Genomic DNA, 26,325 nt, shown 5'->3' with positions numbered 1-26,325 from the left:
AGTGGCGCTACCCCTGTGGGAGCGCACTGACCACCAGGGGGCAGCTCCTGCATTGAGCGTCTGCTCCCTGGTGGTCAGTGCACATCATAGCGACCGGTAGTTCTGTCATTTAGTCGATTTGCAATTAGCCTTTTATTACTAGTATATAGGATAGTATATTTCTCCAATTTTCCACACTAAGTGATGCAATATTAATAGAGCACTGAGCCATAAAATATGTGAGTAAATATTTCTAAAGCACTAAAAGCAGAGCCTGGCATATATAAGTGCTAATAAAGGATTATTAAATAAATACATTCATATTATAATACAAATTTAGACTTCTATATTTATTCAGTTGATTTGGTGATTAACAGTGTGGGCTACAGCACCAGACTGCTTGAGTCCAAATCCCAATTACATTACTAACTAGCTGTGTGACTTTAGTCAAGTCAATTTAATTCTCCAGCCCTTGATTTCTTCATCTGTTAAATGTACATAGGGATAGTACCTAACTCATAAGGTTGTTGTGAGAATTATGAGTTAACATAGAATAATGAGAGACATATAGGAAGCATTCAATAGACATCAACTATTCATAATCCCATTTTACATATGTACTGTTTATAATCTGATGTTTTTCCATAAAATATTAAGAGGGTAATTAAGATGTCTGACCCTTTTATAACCAACCATGCTTTCCTTTTTATAGCACATTAGGCTCAATATTTAATGGGCTTTTCACTTTTGTTTTTAGCCAATTTCCATTGAATGTAAAGCAGTGCCTTTCACATTGGAACATGGACCTGTCTTTGTGCCTCCAACTCAATATATAACAATGGTGAGTGGATTGAATTCTCAATTGTGAACAGTGAGAAGTTAACTATTGAGGGAACAGATACAAAAACTTCACCACTTATATGCCACATATATCTTGAATACAGGGACCTAGATAGTATTTTCTGTTTCATTACCATATTAGTTGAACTCAAATATATTTATGCTATCATGGATTCGTATTAAGATTTCCTTTCAGTAATATTACAAGAATAAAGATTCATTCATTCATTCAATAATTTATTGAACAAACAGCCTAAATGGTATTATGACTATTTTAGCTCTTTACTTCTTTTCCAAGGAAACATTGGTTAATATTTCCACATTTTACCCCGGCTGACTCTCCCTTCGGTAGAACTTTATGTAACAACTAGAGGCCCGGTGCATGAAATTCATGCACTGTGGGGGGCGGGGGGTGGTCCCTCAGCCTGGCCTGTGCACTCTCACAATCTGAAACCCCTTGAGGGATGTCCACCTGCCAGCTTAGACCAAATTCCCCCAGGCCTAAGTCGGCAGTTGGACATCCCTCTAGCAATCCAGGATCCCTTGCTCCTTACTGCCTTACCTGCTTGTTCCTTACCACTTGGCTCACTACTCCTTAGCAGCAAGCTCCTTACCTCTTGGCTCACTGCTCCTTAGCACTGCCACAGAGGTGGGAGAGGCTCCTACCACCGCCACTGTGCTAGCCCGTCGTAAGCCTGGCTTCTTGCTGAGTGGCGCTCCCCCCATGGGAGTGCACTGACCACCAGGGGGCAGCTCCTGCATTGAGCGTCTGCCCCCTGGTGGTCAGTGTGCATCATAGAGACCGTTCGTTCTGGCTGTTCCACCATAATGGTCGCTTAGACTTTTATTATATAGATTGTACCCTTCTATTTTTTCTAATTTCCCTGATTTTCAGCTTTTGTTCCTTAGAATGGTATACAAAGCCCTCAAAAATATGATTCCAACCAAATTTCCAACCTCATCTCCTACAGTGCCCTATCCTGGACTCTACTAGCCATACTAGATAATTACATATGCAAATACTCCATATGCTCTCACTCTAGGCACCTTTTGTTTATACTTTTCCCAGTGCTCAGATTTCCTTCCCCTTCCTTCTCTTTCTGAATAATTCTTACTCATTTTTCTACATTCAGTTCAAACATTGTGTCTTTTGTGATATCTTGTATGGCACCCTCAGGTAGAATTATTCAATTTATTTTTTGTGGCCCTGTTGTCAAACAAGTCTTCACACTCTCTTTTACTCATTCTGTGCCACGTTTTCTTACTGACTTTTGTTATTACTAAAAATACCATAGTATCTTGAACATAGAATGAATTTAATGTTTGTTGAATGGATGAATGGATGATTAAATGTATTAAAGGATGTATAAATGGGTTGATGGATGGATGAATGGATGGCCAAGATTCCAAAATAAAGGCATGTCAGAAACACATGAATAAATGTGAGTAAACTAAAGGTACTATTTCATCCACTAAGTTCAGAGAATAGGAAAACAAAAGTCCAAGCAAATTCTGATAAACACAGTGGGTTATGGTGCTTTTAGTCAGCTATATCCATTCCATTTGCCCAATGGAAAGGAAGCTCAGAATTTAGTCCTAAGGTGATGGCATCATTTATTCTTCCAGGGCACAAATGCACAGGGACATTTTAGAATGTCCCTACCCCCTCTGACAAGATTGAACCAATGTCACCCCAATAAATTCAATAAAGAAAATTAAACAATAAAGTAATTAGATTATCCAACCTCTACTCTCTCATTGGTAAAGTGGGTTTCTCACATTGGCATACTTTTTCACTTACAAGGAACCTTTTATTTAATCATTTTGGAAACATGTTTATCAAATAATATATAAGTACAGGAAAAATAAAACTGTTTAGCTACTTTAATAGAAGCAACTACTCATGAGATATTAGAAATTACTCATTTTCACTCCCACAAAACATGAATTTAAATATAACATATTTAGCACTAATAAATCATTCTGTCTAACAAATTCAATCTTTAATTAAGTGTCACTTTTTGGCAATTTTCTCATTATATAATTTATAATATTGATTTATAATGTAAAATGCACAGTTAACTATAGTTACATAGGAACGACATATCATCACCATTTAAATAAAATATTTAAAAGGTAGAAATAAATCTTAAGTTCTTCTTGGAAAAGGGGGTTTATACAGTGCCAAGTAGACACCTTTAAGAGGAAAATGTGGATAAAAATAGTCCTCATTTTGTTTATTAATCTTTAAAAGTTAAGTGATGGGAATTAAAAAGGTTGCTAATTAACATCTAATTCAGAAGGTATCACCAGGGGTCATTTTGTTTATGACAAGTCCTCCTCAGTGTTCCACACATTGTATAAGTGCTTTTTGCATGGAAGCTAATATTATGTGTCTAAATGAGTATGAAAGTAAAAGCCCATATACATGTGATAAAGATGACTGGCTTGTCTGTCTCTTTACAATCTCTTTATAAGAGATGTAAACCTAAGGGTATATGAAGTGAAATAATTTATCTAATCACTAAGCCTGTCACTAGAACAATGAAAGAAACTTTTACTTTTAAGAAACACCCCCCAAACACACACACACACACACACACACACACACACACACACACACACTTCCTATTCTGCATGCTTTTTCAGTGTAGTTACATGGACGGTCATCTGTTGCCAAAAAAGCACTGAATGAAGTGTAGGTCTAAGTAATAATAATAGCTATAATTTATGGAGTGTTTACTGTGTACTGAACACTATGATAACCACTTTATAAGAGACAATTTCTTTAATCTTTGGGAAACTAATGAATAGATATTACAATTTTCCCTATTTTACAGATGAGCCACATAGTCTAAATAATGTGCCCAAAGTCAATTAGCTATTAAATGACAGGCAATCTGGCTCCAGAGCTCATGCTCTTTTTTATATGTTAAGTAGAGGCCCGGTGCACAAAAATTTGTGCACTCAGGGGGTCCCTCAGCCCGGCCTATGTATGCCCTCTTGCAGTCTGGGACCCCTCGGAGGATGTCCACCTGCTGGCTTAGGCCCGCTCCCCCAAGCTGGCAGTCAGACATCCCTCTGGCAGCCCTGCAGTTTTTGGGGGATGCCCACTTACCATCAGGGAGCAGACCTGAGCTGCAGTCGGACATCCTTAGCACGGCTGAAGAGGCGGGAGAGGCTCCCGCCACCACCGCTGTGCTGGCAGCCGTCAGCCTGGCTTGTGGCTTAGCAGAGCTCCCCCTGTGGGGGCACACTGACCACAAGGGGGCAGCTCCTGCATTGAGCATCTGCCCCCTGGTGGTCAGTGTGTGTCATAGTGACCAGTCATTCCCAGTCGTTCTGCTGTTAGGGTCAATTTGCATATCACCTTTTTATTATATAGGATACTGGTTCTACATTGCCTATCATTTTCCTACAGAATTTCTACAATGAGCTCACTCCAAAATATAATTCTATTTGGTTTTCCTATTCTCCTGCTAGAAATGCTTATAGGGATTGACCTATGTTAAATCAAGGCAGGACTGTACGATTATTAGTTATGTTAGAGTTAGCCAGGTTAATGAATGGCCATAGTGCAGTGGTAAAATAATAAATACCTCCTTTTAAGAGGGCATTTATACTGAGAAAGATTGTATTGTATTTTCACTGAAAAATAATGATCTTTAAAATTCTACTTATACATTTTGTGCTTCTTCCTTATAAAAACAAAATTTTCTTTATTTTTCATTAAGCTATATTGTAATTGGCCCCTGTGGTACTAATTGAAAAGGCTGTTTTACCTGAATCTGCCTTTTAATATGCATAAAATTTCAATTAAATAGAAAAATGCCAACCAACAATATATTACTAGTGATGATGGCAGGTGTCTTTTACACTCAGTCAGTGTTTTCTTATTTAAAACATCATCCACATTTTGATATATATTTCTTCTATCCATATGTTGGTTTTATGTCTATACTAGAGGCCCAGTGCGCGGGATTCATGCACTGGTGGGGGGCATGACCTGCGGGGATTGGCCTGCTGTGGGAGCACCGCTCATCCTGGTCAGCCAAGCAGTGGTGGACCTGCCCTCTGAGCGGCTGCTCCCTGGTCCCACATCTTACATGGAGCCAGAGCACTTGCCTCTCCAGGGGACCCGGTCTGGGCCTGTGGACGTCTGGAGGAGGCAATACGGAGTGAGGAGGAGGAGCCTGGGGTAAGGAGGTGACAATTGCAGCCCAGGTTCCTGCCTGTCGGCCTGGGGTTTGCAGCGGGAGCAGCTGCTCATCCCAGTCAGCCAAGCAGTGCTCCCACTGTGGTAGCGCACTGACCACCAGGGGGCAGCTCCTGCATTGAGCGTCTCCCACCTGGTGGTAAGTGCGCATCATAGCGACTGGTTGATCAGTCATTCTGGTCATTCCATCATTTGGTCGCTGGGCTTTTATTATATAAGATAACCTAACTATATGCATACTTTTCCTCTTAAGACAGGCTTACATAATCTATTTTGGCTTATTTAAGTCTTTAAAATATACTCCCCCTTCAGCATAATCTATTAGTATAAACTATTAGCAAATCAAGTTTTGGTGTTGTATAACTAAAAACATTGTGCCCTAGACAGTTTGGCTCAGTGGATAGAGCATCAGCCCATGGACTGAAGTGTCCTGGGTTTGATATGTGTCCTTCTTCTATTCAGAACCTTTCATATCTCTCCATTACCTGCAAACTAATTTTAAATGACTTTGCTTATAAATCAAAAAATGCCTACTAAAATGGCAACAATTGCCCTGGCTGGTGTTGTTCAGTAGGTTGGAGCATCATCCCATACACCAAAAGGTGATAGTTCAATTCCAGGTCAGGGCACATACCCAGGTTGTGGATTCTATCCCCAGTCAGGGTGCTTGTGGGAGGCAACCCATCAATGTTTCTTTCTCTCTCTCTCTCTCTCTCTCTCTCTCTCTCTCAAAATTTTTATAAAAAATAAAAATAAAATGGCAACACTTTTCTCTCAGTATCCTTTTAGTGTCTTTTGTTTGTTTTGTTTTCTTCTCCTGCCATAATGGGTTTCTGACTCTTCTTGGAATTCACCATATGCATTCCTAGATGGTTGCCTTTACTCAAACAATCTTATCTCGCTGAAAATATACAAATCTATTTTCTTTGATTATTTGAATGCTCTCTCCCAAACAGATCTCTACCTTCTCCATGAAATTATTTCTGATCATTCTATCTCCTATAGAATATCTTAAAATTGTCTTTATATACTACTGTGTATTATTCCTCTTTTATCTGCTTTGTTAACCAGATGTAGCCTCCTTCAGAGAAAAGACTTGCTTTATCCTTCACCAACCTAATAAAATGCTGCTATGAGCATTCATGTGCACATTTTTTCATGGAAATAGTTTTTATTTTCTCTTGGGTGTATACCTAGGAGTGGAAATTCTGAATAATATGGTAGCTCCATGTTTGGCCATTTGAGAAACTACCAGCTTGTTTTCCAAAGTGGCTGCACCATTTAAAATGTGTTATTTCTGGATATCAGATTGTTCTCCTTCCCTAGGGTTTGCTGTATTTTTTATTTTATTTTGAAGACTGTAGTAACCTGTTTATTTAGACTTGTTCAAACGTTATGGAAAGACTAGTCTTTGTCATTTGTGATCCCTGAAGTCTCTTTTCCTTAACTTTGTTTATGCAATAATTTCACAGAGATTTCCTTGAATATCAGAAGCTGAGGCAAAAAATAAAAGAGTACACACACACACACACACACACACACAACACACACACACACACACACACACACACCAAAAAATAAGAAAGAAATAAAAGAGTAGCAAAATAAAACACATAATCCACCTCTCCAAATTTTTGTAAATTGTCTCTGTGTTGGGGCAGTCCTTTAATACTTAGTAAAGCTTTCTCTGAGCATAGAGATCAACCAAAAGTGAAGGTTAAGGTCTTCTCAGATCTTTTCTGAGAATTCCATCTTGCCTGGATGAGTGGCTTTCTAAATTTCCCTGTTATATATGACTGCTTTTGAATGTCCCAATTTCCCAAAGATTCTCACTCCAACTTCTTATCTGGACCTTAATTATCCTATCGTATATCTCTACCAGTAATCTTTGCCCCAGGCATTTGTGGGTCTATACTATACCTTGCTGTTTTCATGAGCTATGCCCACTGCTTTTCCCTCCTGAGATCCAAGTTAAACACAACAGAGATGAGCACCTTATGTTCGTGCTCCACATTAGATACCAGACAGATGAGAATAGACAGACACAATAATTTGCAAATAAGGTTTTCTTGCCTTTCACTAATTTGTTGCAGGGAACTGGCAACTGGGTAGTTTTCATTATGTTTGTTTTTAAGAAATTTATTCACTTCATCGTATTGCCAAATATTTTGACTCAAATTTATTTATAATACTCATTATTATATTATTTCTTATTGATATTGATATTCCTTATTCTAATTTGTTTGTTTTACCTTTTTAATCCTTCTTGCAAAAGGGCTATCAATTTATTAATCTATTCAAAGAACCAATTTTTGCCTTACTTTTTTATGTTTAAGGTCTTTTTTACTTCATTTATTTATTTGTACTTTACCTCTATCATTAATTTTTCTCCTTAATTTGAGTGTAGTTTGCTTTCCTTTTCCTAGATTATTAAGATGAAAACTTAATTTATTTTAAATGTTCTTATTTTCTAATATAGGGATGTACAGCTATAAATTTCCCTCTAAGCATTGATTTATATATATTGCACGCATTTTGAAATGCTGTGTGTATTTTTTTTTAATTTATTAAACTGATTGAGGTGACATTGGTCAACATGAACATATAGGTTTCAGCTGTGGGTTTCCATGTTACAAGATCTATACAGTGGGGCCTTGACTTACGAGTGTCCCGACTAACGAGTTTTTCGAGATATGAGCCGTCTCTCGGCTGATTTTTTGCTTTGAGTTGTGAGCTAAAATTCGGGTTACGAGCCAGCTTCAGATACCCCACCGCTAGTTGGCACAGCGAACGTCACAGTGAACACCACAACATCAGCCCAGCATCACGTGTCTCACTCGTTCACTGTTGATTTGACATACGAGTAATTTGAGTTACGAGCTCCGTCATGGAACTAATTAAACTCGTAAGTCAAGGCCCCACTATATATTGCACCATGTACCTACCACCCAAAGTCAAATTTTCTCCTGTTTCCTTATATTAGGACCCCCTTCTCCCCAACCACCCTTTCTCTCTTGCAACCACCACATTGCTGTTTGTGTTCATAATTTTCAGTTTTATATCCCACATATGAGTGGAATCATATGATTCTTACTGTTTTCTAATTGACTTATTTTACTTAGCATAATGTTCTCAAGTTCCATCCATTTTGTGGCAAATGGTCTTATTTCATCCTTTCTTATGGCTGAGTAGTATTCCATCGTGTATATGTACCACATCTTATTTATCCAATCCTCTATCACAGGACACTTTGGTTGTTTCCCTGTCTTGGCCACTGGGAATAATGCTACAATGAACATAGGGTGTATATATCTTTGTGAACACATTATTCCAGGTTTTTTGGGTATATACCCAGCAGAGGGATTGGTGGGTAGTATGGCATTCTATCCTTAATCTTTTGAGGAAGCACCAGAGTGTTTTTCATAGTGGTTTTACCAGCCTACATTCCCACCACCAGTGAATGAGGGTTCCCTTTTTTCCCACAACTTCTCTAACACTTATTATTGCTTGTCTTGTTGATAATGGCCATGCTAACATGTGTGAGGTGGTATCTCATTCTAATTTTGATTTCCATTTCCCAAATTGCTAGTGAGGTTGAATATCTTTTCATATATCTATTATTGGCTGTTCATATGTCTTCTTGAGAGAGGTGTGTATTTTCAGGTCTTCTCCCCACTTTTTCATTGGGTTGGTTGTTTGGCATTGACTTTTATGAATTCTTTTTATATTTTGGAAATTAAACCTTTGTCAGAACTACTGTTTGCAAATACCATCTCTTATCTAGCTGGCTTGCTCTTTATTATTTTGTTGTCAGTTTCTTTTGATGTACAGAAGCTTTTTAGTTTGATTTAATCCCATTCATTTATTTTTACCTTTACTTCTCTTGCCTTTGGGGTCAAATTCATAAAATGTTCTCTACTATCAAGGTCCATGAGTTTGGTACCTATATTTTCTTCTATGTAACTTATTGTTTTGGGTCTTATATTTAGGTCTTTGATCCATTTTGAATTAATTTTTGGACATGGGGACAAACTGTAGTCCATGTGTTTGCAGGTGTCTTCCCAGTTTTCCCAACACCATTTACTGAAGAGACTATCTTTACTCTATTGTGTTTTCCTGGCTCCTTTGTCAAAAATTATCTGTCCATATACATGTGGCTTTGTAGCTGGGCTTTCTATTCTGTTCCATTGATCTGGGTGTCTGTTTCTCTGCTAATACCATGCTGTTTTGATTATCATAGCTCTGTAGTATAATTTGAAGTTAGGTAACATGGTACCTCCAGCTTCATTCATTTTTCTCAGGATTGCTTTGGTTATTTGGGGTCTTTTGTGGTTCCATACAACTTTGATTATTTCTCATTCCATGAAATATTGCTTTAATTACAATTCACTTTAAAATATTTTAAGATTTTTCTGATGATTTGTTCTTTGACGTATGGATTATTTACACGGGTTACTTACTTTGAAAATACTTGGTGATTTTCTAGTCACCTTGTTAATTTCTTATTTAATTCCATTGTGACCAGACATTTCAATATTTTCGAATTTGTCAAAAGATGAATATATGATGTACCATGATTGAAGTTTAATGTGCAATTGAGAAGAGTATTTTCTCTGTGGTTGTTGGGTATAGTACTCTGTAAAGTCTTTCATCTTTTTAACTCATTGAACATATTTCTTATAGCTACATTGAATCCTTGGACTTAATACAGGGCCTCAATTATTTGCTTGCTGATGGCCAAACACTTCTCTCAGTTCCTTGCCATGAGAACCTTTCTATAGGAATCACAACATGGTAGCTGAATTCCATCAGAATGATCAAACAAGAAAGCAAGAAAGGGCAAGCAAAATGAAATTCAGTCTTTTTTGGAAACTAATCTCAGAACTGACATTCCATAATTTTGTCATATTCCCATTTATTAGAAATAAATCTTGATTTTGTAATTGCACAAGGACATGGCTATCAGGAGAGAAGGATCATTGCTAGACATCTTAGGGGCTGCCTACTACCGTGATTGCCCTATTTAGCAATATTCTAAAGAGAGAATTCCCTTTCCATAGAAAATTGTGGTTTTCATTCATTTATTATAAATTAGATAGATAATTTCATAATTGTCTAAGGGCTAGCTGTTGCTTTTATACATACTATTTATAAAGGCTGTAGGTCTCTGGACCTTTTTCACTCCCTACAACACAGCTCATTCTTTGTCTGTCTTTTCTTATTTACACTTCTGTGACACATTTTTACAATTTGCTCAAGGCTTTTTAAAATAGTTTGTATTACTTCTCAGCCCATCTACCATCTCATTTATTTATAAGCCTGCAACTTAAATCCTTAAAGATGGACAAGAAGGGAAATATAGAAGAAGAGTGGGAATACTAATTATTTTTTAATGCTTCTCCATTGTTCTTTAATAGTTTTTTTTGGTGGTCTTTCCCTTATATGACAAAAATCATCAACAGGTACTTATTAAGTGGCTGCTATGAAAAATGAAGATATTCTCCAGAGTTCCTTCTATTCTAACAGTTTATAAATCTATAAGTAGTGCACTGTGCTAAGTGCAGTATTGTGGAAAATGCAAAGAAATAAAATCAACAGGCAATTTTAATAAGTTTCTTATTTTAGAGTCCTCTGCATTGTTTATTGTTTGTATAGAAATACAGTACAGTTTACTATTTTAATTTAGATTATACAGGGTGAGGCAAAAGTAGGTTTACAGTTGTTTGCATGGAAAAAATAATGCAATAGTTAATAAATAATAATATAAGAATAAGCTCTGTGTTTTGCATACTCATAACGTAAACCTAAATTTGCCCCACTCTGTAGAAAAGCCCACAGCATATTTTAAACTTAACACAAATTATGCTCACTTCTGTGACATCAAATAATATTTCTATAGTAATTCTTACATTTTTCTTTTTTTGAAATAATCTTTCTATTTCAGTATAGTTTAAGATTTACAGAAAAGTTATGGAAACAATTCAGAGTTCCCATATACATCACACCTAATTTCTCCTATTATATTTTTGTGTTGTTTTAAATCAATATTATTATGGTTTACATGTCAAAAGCTGTACATATTTAAAGTATACACTTGATGACTTCGAGATAAGTTTACAATTGTAAAATCATAACCACCATCATTCAAGACCATAGGTTACCCATCACCTTTATGAGTATCCTCCTGTCTACTTTATTATCATTTGTGTGTATTAAGAACACTTATAATGTAAGATATACCATTTAGAAAATCTTAAGTATACAATGCACTATTATTACCTACAGGCACTATGTTGTATAGTAGATCTCCAGAAATTATTTTCTTGCATAATTTAAACTTTGTACCCTTTGACCATCACTTCTCCATTTCTCACTCCTACCAACCTCTGGCAATCACCATTCTACTCTCTACTTTTGTGAGTTTGAATATTTATTTTTTATAAACTTATTGGGGTGACATTATGGCATTGGTTAATTAAGTTACATAGGTTTCAGGTATACAATTCTATAATATATCATCTGTATTTTGTATTGTGTGTTCACCACCCAAGTGAAGTCTCCTTCCATCACCATTTATACCCCTTTTACCCTCTTCCACTGCCCCAACCTTCTTTTCCCTCTGGTAATCACAACAGTGTTATCTGTGTCAATGAGTTTTAGGTTTTTTTGTTTGTTTATTTGTTTGTTTTGTTTTTGCTTAATCCCTTTACCTCTTTCACCCAGCCCTCCAAACCCCCACCTCTCTGACAGCTGTCAGTTTGTTCTTTATGTATGAGTCTGTTTCTATTTTCTTAGTTTTGTTTGTTAGATTCCAGATGTAAGCAAAATCATATGACATTTTTCTTTATCTGACATATGGCTTATTTCACTTTGCATTATAGGGTCCAGGTCCATCCATGCTGTCACAAAAGGTAAGTTTTCCTTATATTTTGGTGGTAAAGTAGTATTCCATTGTGTAAATGTACCACAGTTTTTTATCCACTCATCTACAGATAGGTACTTGGGGTGCTTCCAAATCTTGTCTATTGAAAATAGTGTTGCGATAAAAATAGGGGTGCATATATTTTTTTGAATCAGTATTTCAGGTTTCTTTGGATCTATTCCCAGAAATGTAATGACTGGGTCATAAGGCAGTTCCATTTTCAGTTTTTTTGTGTTTTTTTTTTAGGAAATCCATACTCTTTTCCCACCATGGCTGCACCAATCTGCATTCCCACCAACAGTGGATGAACCTTCCCTTTTCTCCACATCCTCATCAACACTTGTATGTTGATTTAGTGATGATAGCCATTCTGACAGATGTGAGGTGATATCTCATTGTAATTTTAATTTGCACTTCTCTGATCATTAGTGACATTGAGCATCTTTTCATATGTCTAGTGGCCATCTATATGTCCTCTTTGGAGAAGTGTTTATTCAGTTCCTTTGCCCATTTTTAATTGGATTATTTTATTTTTTGATATTGAGTTGTAAAAGTTCTTTATAAATTTTGGATATTAACCCCTTATCAGATGTATCACTGGTGAATATGCCACATATAAGTGACATCATACAGTATTTGCCTTCCTCCATCTGACTTGTCACTTGGCATTGTGTACCCCAGGGACATCGTCGTCGTTACAAATGGCATAATTTTATTTTTTAAAGTATATTTTTATTGATTTCAAAGAGGAAGGGTGAGGTAGAGAGAAATAGAAACATCAATGGTGAGATAAAATCATTGATTGGCTGCCTCCCACACACACATCCCACTAGGGTTGAGCCTGCAATCCAGGCATGTGCCCTGACCAGGAATCAAACCTTGACCTCCTAGTTCATAGTTGATGCTCAACCACTGAGCAACACTAGCCGGGCAGAATTTTCTTTTGTAAGTCTGAATAATATTCAAATCTAGGCATATAACACATCTTATTTATCCTTTCATCTATCAATGGAAATTTAGGTTGTTTTCATTCCTTGCCTATTTTGAATAATGTTGCAATGAATATGAAAGTGCAGATATCTCTTCAAGATTCGGATTTCAATTCCTTTGTATAAATATTCAGAAGTGGGATTGAAGGTGTTAGGTTAGGTGGCTCAGGAAGCGGTGTAGAGAACAAAGAGAACCAAACGGTTAAAGAGGAGAAAAGGAAAAGGTTTTAATCTGCGTCCCCGGGCGATCCACGAACCCCAAAGACAGGGCTCGTGGATTCACGCCCACAGGGAGGGAGCACTTTGTTTTATACTGCGGTTGGGTGAGGAGCGGGGGCATGAACTGAGGAAGTCCCTGCCATAGGGGGTCAGCAGGGTATTCAGGAAGGAGTCAGTATCTGTGTGGGAGTCGTGTGGATTCCAGGGAAGGTCCGGTATCTGTTTCTGGCATGCTGATCTGTTTGAAATTACAGGGAGGGTCCATTATCTCGTCACACGTCTGCTTGTATCTGATCCTGGGCTCTCTCAGACCTAACATCCAGGCCTTTTGGTGATAGGGGATGCCGACTCATTCTGACTGCTTCCAGCTGATCAGGGGCGACAAGGGGGGGCGTTAAAGGCCAGGGTCAGGCTAACAGAAGGGTCATATGGTAGTTCTATTTCTAGTTTAATGATGAACCTCCATACTGTTTTATATAATGGCTGGAACAATTTATATTGTCACCAAAATTATATAAAGGTTTGGTTTTTGTTTTTTCATATCCTTACCAACACTTGTAATCTTTTGACAATTTGATAACAACCATTCTAGCAGGTGTGAGATGATAGCTAATTGTGGCTTTGATTTGCATTTCACTAATGATTACTGATATTGAGCAGCTTCTCAAATATCTATTGGTTGTTTGTATGTCTTCTTGGGGAAAATACCTATTCATCCTTTGCCCATTTTATTATTTTAAATTTATCATTATTGTTGAAAAATTTTACAGATGTTTCCCTTTATTTCCCCATTGACCAACTCCACCTTGAACCACACCCCAGGCCTTCACCACATTATTTCATATATGCATATAAGTTCTTTGGTTAAACTCTCCCCACCCACCCACCACCCCTGCCTTCCCTCTGAGATTCATCAGTCTGTTCTATGCTTATATGTCTCTGGATCTGTTTTGTTCATGAGTTTATTTTGTTCACTAGATTCCACATATGAGTGAGATCATACTTATTTTTCTCTGATTGACTCATTTCACTTAGCATGATACTCTCCAGGTCCCTCCATGCAATCTAAAAGAGAAAGAGATTTTTCTTTTTTACTGCTCCATAGTATTCCATGGTATAAATGTACCACAGCTTTTTTATCTACTCCTCCACTGAAGGGTACTTGGGCTGTTTCCAGATCTTAGCTATTGTAAATTGTGCTGCTATAAACATACGGTGGAAGGGGGTAGGTACATTCTTTCTGATTGGTGTTTTGGGTTTCTTAGGAAATATTCCTATAAGTGGGGTAACTGGGTCAAATGGTAATTCTATATTTGATATTTTGAGGAAACTCCATACTGTTTTTACAAAATGGCTGCACCAGTCTACATTCTCATCAGCAGTGTACTAGGGTTCCCTTTTCTCCACATCCTCACTAGCATTTGACATTTGTTGACTTGTTGATAGTAGCCATTCTGACAGGTGTGAGGTGAAACCTCACTGTCATTTTAATTTATATCTCTCTGATGATCAGTGACTTTGAGCACTTTTTCATGTTTCTTGGCCATCTGTATATCCCCTTGAGAGAATTATCTATTTAGGTCCTTTGCCAAATTTTTAATTGGATTGTTTGTCTCCCTTTTGTTATGTTGTATGAGTTCCTCAAGCATTTTGGATATTAACCCTTAATCAGATGTATCATTGCCAAAAATCTTCCCACATACAGTGGGCTACCTTTTCATTTTGGTGACGGTTTGTTTTTCTGTGCAGAAGCTTTTTATTTTGATGTAGTCCCATTTGTTTACTTTGACCCAGGAGATGTATCCACAAACATATTGCTATGAAATATTTCTGAGATTCTGCAACCTATGGCTTCATCTAGGATTTTTATGATTTCTTGACTTATATTTAAGTATTTTATGTACTTTGAGTTTATTCTTGTGTATCATGTAAGTTGGTGGTCTAGTTTCATTTTTTTTGCAAATATCTGTCCAATTTTCCCTATACCGTTTATTGAAGAGACTGTTTTGACTCCATTGTATGTAATTGCCTCCTTTGTCAAATATTAATTGAGCATAATCACTTGAGTTGATTTCTGGAGTCTCTGTTCTGTTCCGTTCATCCATATGCCTGTTCTTGTGCCAGTACTGGGTTGTTCACAGTGGCTTTGTAGTTTAACTTGATATCAGATATTGTGATCCCTCCAACTTTGTTTTTTCTCAAGATTGCTGCAGCTATTTAGGGTGTTTTATGTTTCAATATAAATTTTTGGAGTATTAGTTCTAGATCTGTGAAATATGCCATTAGTGTTTTAATAGGGATTTCATTAAATCTGTAAATTGCTTTGGATAGTATGGACAATTTAATGATGTTACTTCTACCAATCCATGAACATGGTATATCCTTCCACTTGTTTATATATTCTTCTATCTCATTTTTTTCAATGTCCTGTAATTTTCTGAGTAGAGGTCTTTCACCTTCTTGGTTAAGTTTATTCCTAAGTATCGTAATTTTTTTCTGTTGCAGTGGTAAATGGATTTTTTTAAAATTTAGTTTCTTGTTCTGAGAGTTCATTATTAGTGTATTAAAATGCCATAGATTTCTGAGTATTAATTCACTAACCTGCTACATTGCAAAATTCATTTATGAAATCTAGTTGTTTTTTGGTGGAGACATTTTGGTTTTCTATGTAAAATATCATGGCATCTGTGAATAATGAGAGTTTTAGTTCCTTTTTCCAATTTGGATGCCTTTTATTTCTTCTTGTTGTCTGATTGCTGTGGACAGCACTTCCAGTACTATGTTGAATAAGGGAGGTGAAAGTGGATATCCCTCTCTTGTTCCTGTTCTTGGGGAAAATGGTTTTAGTTTTTGTCCATTGAATATGATGTTGACTGTAGGTTTGTTATATATGGCCTTTATTATGTTCATGTATGACCTCTCTATTCCCACTTTGCTGAGAGTTTTTTTCAAAAATGGGTGTTTGATTTTGCGGCATGCTTTTTCTGTGCGTGACCCTGTAAATTTTATCTTTAATTTGTTTATGTGATGTAAGACATTTATTGATGTGTGAATATTGTATCAGCCTTGCATTGCTGAAATAAATCCCACTTGGCCATGTGTATGATCCTTTTAAAATATTGTTGGATCTGATTTGCTAATATTTTGTTTAGGATTTTATCACCAGAGATATTAGCCTGTATTTCCCCTTCTTTGTAGTGTCTTTATCTGGTTTGGAATTAGGATAAAGCTGGTCTCAAAATAGAGCTTGGAATTGTCCCTTCCTCTTGGATTTTTTTTAATAGTTTGAGGATTATAGGTGTTAGTTTCTTTTTGAATATTTGATAAAACACTCCTATGAAGTCATCTGGACCAGGGCTTTTGTTTGCTAGGAGGGTTTTTGTTTGTTTGTTTTGTGTGTGTGTGTGTGTGTGTGTGTGTGTGCTTATGTTGTTATTTTTACTGCTTCAATATCATCAATTGTTATTGCCCTACTCCGGTTTTCTGATTCTTCCTGATTCAGTTTTGGAAGATTGTCTTTTTCTAGAATTTGTCCATTTCATCCACATTGTTCAGCTTGTTGGCATGTAGTTGCTCATAGTATTTTCTTACATTCCTTTTTATTTCTGTGGTGTCAGTTGTTACATCATCACTTTTGTTTCTGATTTCATTTATTTGGGTCCACTATCTTCGTTTCTTGATGAGTCTGGCTACAGGTTCATCAGTATTATTTATCTTTTCAAAGAACTAGCCTTTGCTTACATTGATATTTTGTTTTGTTTTGTCTCTATGTCATTTATTTAGGCTCTACTCTTTCCTTTTTCCTTCCTTCTACTTACCTTTTCTCATTTTTTTAAATAATAGGGTTAAATAGTTTATTATTAATGTTTCTTGTTTTTTGAGGTAGGCCTATAGTGCTATGAACTTACCTCTCAGGACTGATTTTGCTCTGTCCCAGAGATTTGGGGTAGTTGTGTGTTCATTTTCATTTGTTTCCAGGAAGTTGTTTTCTTTCTTGATCTCATTGGTAACTCATTATTTAATAACATGATATTTAGGATCCATGAGTTTGAATGTTTTTCAATGTTTTTAATGGAGTTCATTTAAATTTCATTCCACTGTGATCTGAGAAGATGGTTGATATGATTTAAATCTTGAACTTGTAGAGACTTGTTTGTTGTCCTAACATGTGGTCTATCTTTGAGAATGACCCATGTGAACTTGAGAAGAAAAGTATATTCTGCAACTTTGGGGTGATATGTTCTATAAATGCCAATTAAATCCATCTGATCCAGTGTGTGATTGAGAGTCGCTGTTTCTTTGTTAATTTTTTGTCTAATAGATCTACACACTGAAGTCATTGAGGTGTTAAAGTCCCCTACTATGACTATATTGTTTTCAATCTCTCCCTTAAAGTCCTCTAGAAGATATTTTATATATTTAGGTGCTCCTTTATTGGGTGCATATATGTTTACCACAGTTATATCCTTTTATTGGATTGATCCTTTTAGTATTATGTAGAACCTTGATTGTGCCTGTGATGGCCTTCATTTTGAAGTCTGTGTTGTCAGATATAAGTATTGCTACCCCAGCTTTTTTTTCTTTTCCATTTGCATGAAAAAAAATTTTGCCATCTTTTCACTCTCCTCCTGTGTGAGTCGTTTGTTCTGAGGTGGAGCTCTTCTACACAGCATATATCTGGGTCATGTTTTGTATCCATTCAGCTACCCTATGTCTTTTGATTGGAGCATTTAATCTATTTACATATAAGGTTATAATTGATAGTTATTTATTTGCCATTTTAATTCTTTATAGCTATGTGTGTGTTTTTTTTCTCTCTCTATGTCTTCTTCTCATTACAGCAGTGCCTTTTATAATTTCTTGCAGTGCTGGTTTGGTAGTGATACACTCCTTTATCCCTTTTTTCTGGTCTGGGAAGCTTTTTATTACACCATCTATATTGAATGATAGCCTTGGTGGATATGGTAATCTTGATTTCAGATCCTTGTTTTTCATTACTTGAATACTTCATGCCATTCCCTTCTGGTCTGTAGAGTTAACAAATTGCTTTCCTCTCATAGCCTTTAAGATTCTCTCTTTGCCTTTAATTTTTGGCATTTTAATTATGATGTGTTTGGACTGTTTGTATTCTTCTTGCCTTCTGACCTTGTGTGATTTTTTCCTTCCCTAGGTTAAGGAAGTTTTCTGCCATTACTTCTTTAAACATGTTCTCTACCTCTTGTTCACTTTCTTCCCCTTCTGGCACTCCTATGATGTGAATATTGTTATTTTTCATGTTGTCTCATAGATCCTTTAAGCCAGTGGTTCTCAACCTTCCTAATGCCACGACCCTTTAATACAGTTCTTCATGTTGTGGTGACCCCCAATTTCATTGTTACAAATTGAACATGATTAAAGCATAGTGATTAATCACGAAATCAAGATGTAATTATATATGTGTTTTCCGATGGTCTTAGGCGACCCTTGTGAAAGGGTCATTCGACCCCCAAAGGGGTCGCGACCCACAGGTTGAGAACCACTGTTTTAAGCTGTCCTCTGTTTTCTAATTGGTTTTTGGGTTGTTTTTGTTTGTTTGTTTGTTTGTTTGTTTGTTTTGGTTCTCTGATTGAGTTATTTTTTTCTACTCTGTCTTCTAATTCACTGATCTGATCCTCTGCTTCCCATAATCTGCTGTGAATTCCTTCCACTGTGTTCTTTATTGCTATATTAAGCTGTCCTCTGTTTTCTAATTGGTTTTTGGGTTGTTTTTGTTTGTTTGTTTGTTTGTTTGTTTGTTTTGGTTCTCTGATTGAGTTATTTTTTTCTACTCTGTCTTCTAATTCACTGATCTGATCCTCTGCTTCCCATAATCTGCTGTGAATTCCTTCCACTGTGTTCTTTATTAGTGCTATATCATTCTTCATAGTTATTATATCTTTTCTCATGTTCTTGAGCATCCTTGCCATCATTATTCTGAACTCTATGTCTGATATATGTCTTATCTCCATTTTATTTAGCTCTTCTTCTGGAGAATTATCTTGCTCTTTCATTTGGAGCTTGTCTTTTTGTCTCCCGATTTTGGCAGCCTGTGTGTGCTTGTGTCTATGTATTAGTTAGGTCTGCTTTGAATCCCAATCTCTAGTGCAGGAAAATGTCAGACACTGTTTCTTACTGGCCCTGGGTACCCTGTTTGAAGCTATCAGCAATCCACAGCTTGTGTTACCTCTGGTGGGACTGGGTGCCTTTGGAAAGGACCAAGATATGCACCAGGGTCTGCTTTTCCTAGCCCCTGGCTGTAATTAAATCAGGTAAAGACTTAATGCCTCCAGAGACCAGCTTCTGCCTGCCATCTGATTGTTATGCAGTCTTGAACAGCCTCTGACTATGGACCTCAGTGTGGGGCAAGAGGTTTTCCAATAGGGTGGGGCAATTGTTTCTGCCTGCAGGCTGATTATTATTCTCAGTCTCTTAACGGGTCTCAGAAACTCCACAGGGTGGGGCAAGAGGTTTTCTAATTGGGTGGGGCAAAAACTTCCTGGATGATAAAGGTTCACCTGAGAAAGATGTCCTCTACAGTATCAGAGCATGACTCAGCACAGGGAACCGGGGTGTCTGCCTTCCAAGGTTAACCGCAGGACTCCCAACCCTGGCTTCTGCTCACAATCTTCCAGTCCACTCTACCCTCCCTCTTCGAAAGCCATGTTGAGTGGCTGCACACAAGATTTTGTGCGTTGGCTCTTTAAGAAGGTGCCTGCATTTCCAGTGCTCTCTCCCTAGCAGACAGCAACCCTGATGCTTTTCACAGCCGAATGTTATGTGAGTACCTTTCTCAGTTAGGGTGCTCTGGGATGGGGAGCCAAGATTTGGGTTTAGTCCCCAGAGTTCTCAGTGGGAACCCCCCACAGCTGAGATATCCCTAAAGAACTTCAGCTGTTGTTTGTGGGAACCCGGCTAGCCCTTTGGGACATTCACAATTTCTACCAATTTCTATGCAGTCTCCACTTTCCGTCCTTGATTATCACAATTCTCTCTAGCTAGTCTTTAATTGATTATTCATGATGGTTTTTCTGTATTTAGTTGTAATTCCAGTTTGGTCCTGGGAGTTTATCAGTGTAGCTTCCACTTACTACACTGTCATTTTGGAATTCTCCTACAAAATATTTATTGAGCACCTATTAATTCCAAGAATTAGGCTACATATTTAGATTAACTCAGTGAAAAAAAAAATTCTTATCCCCCTAGAATACTCTTTATCATGGGGTGACATACAATCAACAATTGTAATATAAGCAAGAGTTCTGAAAGAAAAATATGGGCTCATATTAGAGAGTATAAATGGTGAATTTGATATAATTTGAGGGGGTCACAGGCAAAGACCTTGAGGAAGTGATCTTTAAGAAGAAGAGATCTGAAGGATAATTGTTATCCTGACAACAATTGGTTTAAGGTGGGACTGAGGGGTAAAGGATATTGGTGGAAAGAAGTGACATTAAAGAGTAAGCAGGAAGGAGTTAGATTATCAAAAGCCTCATATTTCATGTTGTAAGAAGTGTGGTCTTGATTTTAAAGGGCTAGGATGTCACTGAAGAATTTTAAGCAGCAAAATGTCTGATTTTCACTCTAGAAATGTCATTTGGGTTATGATGTGGAAAACAAATAATAGGGCAATGATGGAGTCAGAGAAGCAGGTATAACTCCTAGATTCTTAATCCCCTTGTGATATAGCCCTTCTTGTGTCAAATTAAAAATTACCTAGCCTCAGTTGAGTTTCTCTCCTACCACACTTTAGTCATTCAGATTTTTAAAATAAGGTTGAATATATTGACACATTTCCCCCTTGAGAATTTTGTTAAATTATTTATAGAGATTTCCTGTGAAAAGCCATAAATATTTAATAGTTGGCTGTCAATATTTCAGTGTGCTATACAGAGACCTGAGGGGCATATTGGACATCTTTAAATATGCATGTATAACACAGGATCTTATGAATAGTAGGGGGAATAAATATATAAAAATATTCAATAAAGGTAACAAGTGTATAATATTGAGCTGTATTTGTTCATATTTTAAACTTGATATAAATATTTTAAATATATTTTTATTGATTTCAGAGAGGAAGGAAGAGGGAGAGATAGAAACATCAATGATGAGAGAGAATCATTGATTGGCTGCCTCCTGCACGATTGGGTGTTCAAACCCGTAACCTGGGCATATGCTCTGACCGGGAATCAAACCGTGACCTCCTGATTCATAGGTCTAAGTTAAACCACTGAGCCACTGTGGCCAGGCAAAACGATATAAGTTTTGTGTTATAATATAATCAAGGCTAAAAAGTTAATTTTCATATAGTAGTTGTTTAGAATATCTCATAAGTCTATTTGACTTCATATTTCTGAACTCCAGATCCCTGAAAATGTTGGGGGTGGGGGAAACAACTCATTTAATTTTATTCATGCCTTGGCCAGTGTGGCTCAGTTGGTTGGAGGGCGTCCGCTATATCAAATTTCTTTACATCTAAATACACTTTACATTTTAATTAATTATAACTGTTTCTTTGAACATAAGAATTCTAGCACAATTTATTCCTTGTGAGAGTTGTATTTTTCTCTAGAAAGGATCCGGTGGTCACTTTTCTGGATCCAATCAGTAAGGTAGCTCTATCTTCCAATATTCTTTCATCTTGGAATTAAATTTACACATTAGTCCTAGTTGAGAAATATTTATTGTGTTTTTCAGAATCAAAGACAAATTTGTGTCTCACATAAAGATAAAAATATTTACATTTCTTTGTATGCAAAAATTCACCTTCTGTTTGTCAAACCCTTAAGCTAATCTATGATATGTGAGAATTGAAAGCAAATGGAACAAGATTGCTCTATAGCCCCTACAAGTCCAGAACTAACCTGATTTTCTCTCAAGGAATCTTTGGATCTTCCTGCTGATTTGATATGGCTGGATTCATTATAATTAAGGTACAACCCAGAGTAATAACTTCCAAAACATATAGCAAGATCAGAAATAGTTAATAAGATTGGATTCCAAAGATGGAGTCAGAAAAACAAATCAGTAAAAACTGTTATATACTTTTCCATCAAAAGCTATGATGATGAATTAAGAAACAAATAAATTCCTCAAGATACTCAGAGGAGAGGGTTATGGGATTACTGTGACTTCATTTAAGGCTTTGGCTCTAGTGCTAAATTTGTGGGTGGGCAAGGTCAAAATTAAGGCTTTCCAAATATTTTGGTATAAATTCTAGCTGAACTCTGCCTAAAATGCCACATAATGGGACTCAAAAAGCTATCTTATTGTGTCGGGTAAGACAAAGTATTCTCATCTCCAAACCCTCTATAAAGAATAATGCTACTCCTTAGATATGCAAAATGTAGCTACTATGTTTCATTCATTTTTCCAGGCAGCATACAGTTTTATGCCATTTCTTCTAATCAGTGGCATTTATTTAAGTATGGCATATAGAGGTACACTGAGAAATAAGTTCCAAATTTAAAATAAAGAAATACGTACTGCCAGTGTAGGGTCTGAAAATTTTGGGGTGCCTCAGAAAACACCCAGATATAACACTCACTCTCTTTCTATATACACACATGCAAACATGTTAGTTACTCTTGTTTGTGTTTTAATAACACCTAATAACATATAAAATAAGCTAAAAGTCTTCTTTTTTTGAAAGTAGAATTAAAATAGACATACCCTGGATATTATAAGATTACACGTAAGAAGACTGCAGAGTGGAGAAAAGAAAGCAGAGTGGCTAGAGATTTCAGGACCCAAGAAATGACAAGTTGGTAAGTTCTCTAGGTTTATTTTAACCTCATATATCCTATACTTAGAGCAGAATATGCTGAAAAACCAGAAATGTCACTGGGAGCAAATAAAAGAAAATAGCCCAACAAAATTATCTTTTTTTTCTAGACAAAGGACCAAGAAAGAGGCAACCCATTAAAAAAGAAACCATTTAGTAATGTAATTGCTCTTCTCCAACCAAAAATCACAGAAAACATAGTACCTCTAACCCACTATGCATGCCAGCAAATGCCAAGTGGGAAGTCTAGAATTAAACCCTTACCAGGCTGTAGAAAGGCTCCCTAGCCACCACACTTTAGGGTGATGTCAGAGATGGTCAAGTGGGGGATTCTTGTACTTTCATCCTTGCTTAGCTGTAAAAATACTTCCCCCTCCGTAGTGTCAGCAAAGACCACATGGCGAGCCTGGACTTCTAACCTAATTCAGCATTAACCAGGCACCTCTTTCCTCCAAACTGGGGTGATATCAGAGTTAGCGTAGTGGAGAGTCAGAACTTCACTACTTTCCAAGAAATATGAAGCCACCCTGGCTACTCCCCAGTGTCAATGGGAGCTACCTATTGAGCAATAATGAGGCACTCTGCTCACAGCTGGAGAGTTATTAGCAGATGCATGGTAGAAAGACAGAACTCCTATCCCTGTGGGAAGTAATAAGGATTTACCCCCACCTCATATGCAAATAGATGTCTAGAGGGGAACCTAGATTTCTATTCACAAATGAGTCAGCATTTCATTCAGTAGTAATGAGTCAGCATTATTTCTTCCTCTGAAGGAATGGTATCAGCAAAAGCCAGCTAAAATAAAAGTTTTGAATAAGATATGGGTCTCATAATATAATACACAAAATTTCAGGGTGTAAATTTAAAAGAAAATCACTCATATCAAGAACCAGGAAACTCTGACTTGAGTGAGAAAAGACAATCAAAGACACCAACACCATGTTATTAGGTGACAGAGATGATAAATTATCTGAAAAAGATTTTAAAAGAGCCATCATACAAGTGCTTTCACAAATCATTACAAACATGCTAGAAACAAATGAAAGAACAGAAAATTTTACCAAACAAATATAAGATATACAAAGAACCAAATGGAATTTTTAAAATTTGAAAACTACAATACCTGAAAAAGAAAGCTAAATGGATCTGTTCAATAGTGGATTGAAAGGGATGAAGGGAAGTTACCAGTAAACTTGAAAGCGGAAAAATAGGGAATTAACCAATCTGAATAACAGAGAATAAAACAACTGAGAAACACAATAAACATGAGAACAGAGACTTTAGAAATTATAAGAAAAGATATAATATTCACATTAGTAGAGTTTTGAAAGGACGGGAGAAACAGGAGAGGACTAAAAAACCTCCAAATTTAGCAAAAGACTCAAATGTAAAGATTCAAAAGGCTGAATGAACCACACACAGATAAACCTAAAGAAATTCAAATCAAGAGTCATCATAATCAAACTTTTGAAAACTAAACACAAAGACAATAATCTTTTTAAATGTATTTTAAATCCCTTATTGTTGAAAGTATTACATATGTCCATTTTTTTAGCCCATTGACCAATTCGAGCCCACTCTGGCACCAGCACAGGCCTTCACCATACTAGTTTCTGTGTTCATATGTACACAAGTTCTTTGGTTGATCTCTTTCCACTCATCCACCCACCCACACCTTCCATCTGAGATTCATCAGTCTGTTCCATGCTTCTATGTCTCTAGATCTATTTTGTTCATCAATTTACTATGTTCATTAGATTCCACATATGGGTGAGATCATGTGATTTTTGGTCTTTTTCTGAATGGATTATTTTGCTTAGCATAATACTCTCCAGGACCCTACATGCTGTCTCAAAGGGTATGGAATCTTTCTTTTTTACACTGTATAGAATTCATAGTATAAATGAACCACAGCTTTTTAAAAAACATTATCTTTATTGTTGAAAGTATTACAGATATCCCCATTTTTTCCCCACTGATCTTTCCTCCTTTGTCACATATAAATTGAGCATCATGGCTTGGGTCAATTTCTGAGGTCTCTGTTCTGTTCCATTCTTCTATATGCCTGTTCTTGTGCCAGTACCAGGCTGTTTTGATTATGGGGACTTTGTATTATAACTTGATATCTGGTATTGTGATCCCTCCAGCTTTGTTCTTCTTTATCAAGATTGCTGTGACTATTTGGGGTCTTTTTTTATTCCATATAAACTTTTGGAGTTATTTTTTCTAGATCTGTGAAATATATTGTTGGTATTTTAATAAGAATTGCAATGAAACTATAGATTACTTTGGAAGTATGGACATTTTAATGAGGTTAATTCTACAAATCCATGAACAAGGTATATTCTTCCACTTGTTTCTATCTGACTCTATCTGTAGTTTTCTGGGTACAAGACATTTACCCCTTGGTTGAGTTCATTACTAAGTATCTTCATTTTTTGTTGCAATAGTAAACGAGATTTTTTTTTAGTTTCTCTTTCTGAGAGTTCATTATTAGTGTATAAAAATGCCATAGATTTCTGGTGTTAATTTTGTATTCTACTACATTGCCAAATTCATTTATTAAATCTAATAGTTTTTTTGGTGGAGTCTTTAGGATTTTCTATGTAAAGTATCACATCATCTGCAAATAATGAGAGCTTTACTTCCTTCTTTCTAATTTGGATGCCTTTTATTTCTTCTTCTTGTCTAATCACTGTGGCTAGCACTTCCAGTATTATCTACACTAATAAAAGAGAAACATGGTAATTAGCATACGACCCCTACCCTTCCCATTGGCTAATCAGGGAGATATGCAAATTAACTGACAGCCAAGATGGCGGCCGGCAGCCAGGCAGCTGGAAGCGAACATGAGGCTTGCTTCCTTCAGTGAAGGAGGACTCCAACATTCCCTGCCTGCGCTGCCGGCCTCTGAACTTCAGTTGGAAACATTGTAACATTTATAGAAGATAAACAAAACCCCAGAAACCTCCTGTCAGTCAGCCGGGATCTCAGAGCTGGAGTCGCAACATTGTTTCGAATACAGAAAACAAAGGCCAGAACCCTGCTTTCAGCAGCCGAGCCTCAGAGAGAAAGCCGGCTCTCAGCTCCAGTGACAGCCATAGAAGGTAAATAAATGCCAGAATAAAAAAAAAAGAAAAAAAGGAGAGGTTTGGAGCTTCAGTCGCCCGCCAGCCTGAAAACGGCCCTCAGCCCCTCACCCAGACTGGCCAGGCACCCCAGTGGGGACCCCCACCCTGAAGCAACAAGATGGCGGCTAATTTGCATACTGAAGGCAGGCGGCAGCAGGCAAGGCTGTCTGCGGTCTGGGACCCGGATCTGTGACCCTGCCAGGCGGGGGGCAGTGCTTGAGGCTGTC

The 26,325-nt window shown here is 36.9% G+C and overlaps 1 long non-coding RNA gene across 1 annotated transcript in view; it reads right to left on the bottom strand.

Annotated features, from left to right (window-relative positions):
- Window positions 1–15,865, bottom strand: part of LOC106727307 — a 20,164-nt gene extending 4,299 nt beyond the window's left edge. The window contains exons 1-2 of the long non-coding RNA XR_001363478.1: window positions 15,767–15,865; window positions 14,573–14,575 (exon numbers count right to left, since the gene is read on the bottom strand). This is a non-coding gene — a long non-coding RNA (uncharacterized LOC106727307). The remainder of the gene's footprint in view (window positions 1–14,572; window positions 14,576–15,766) is intronic.
- Window positions 15,866–26,325: the final 10,460 nt, after the last annotated feature.

This window comes from Myotis brandtii, unplaced genomic scaffold, assembly GCF_000412655.1.
Source record: "Myotis brandtii unplaced genomic scaffold, ASM41265v1 scaffold40, whole genome shotgun sequence".
NCBI lineage: Eukaryota > Metazoa > Chordata > Mammalia > Chiroptera > Vespertilionidae > Myotis > Myotis brandtii.
Note: the sequence above shows the minus strand (reverse complement) of the source record. Positions and strands in the feature narration are given on the sequence as shown.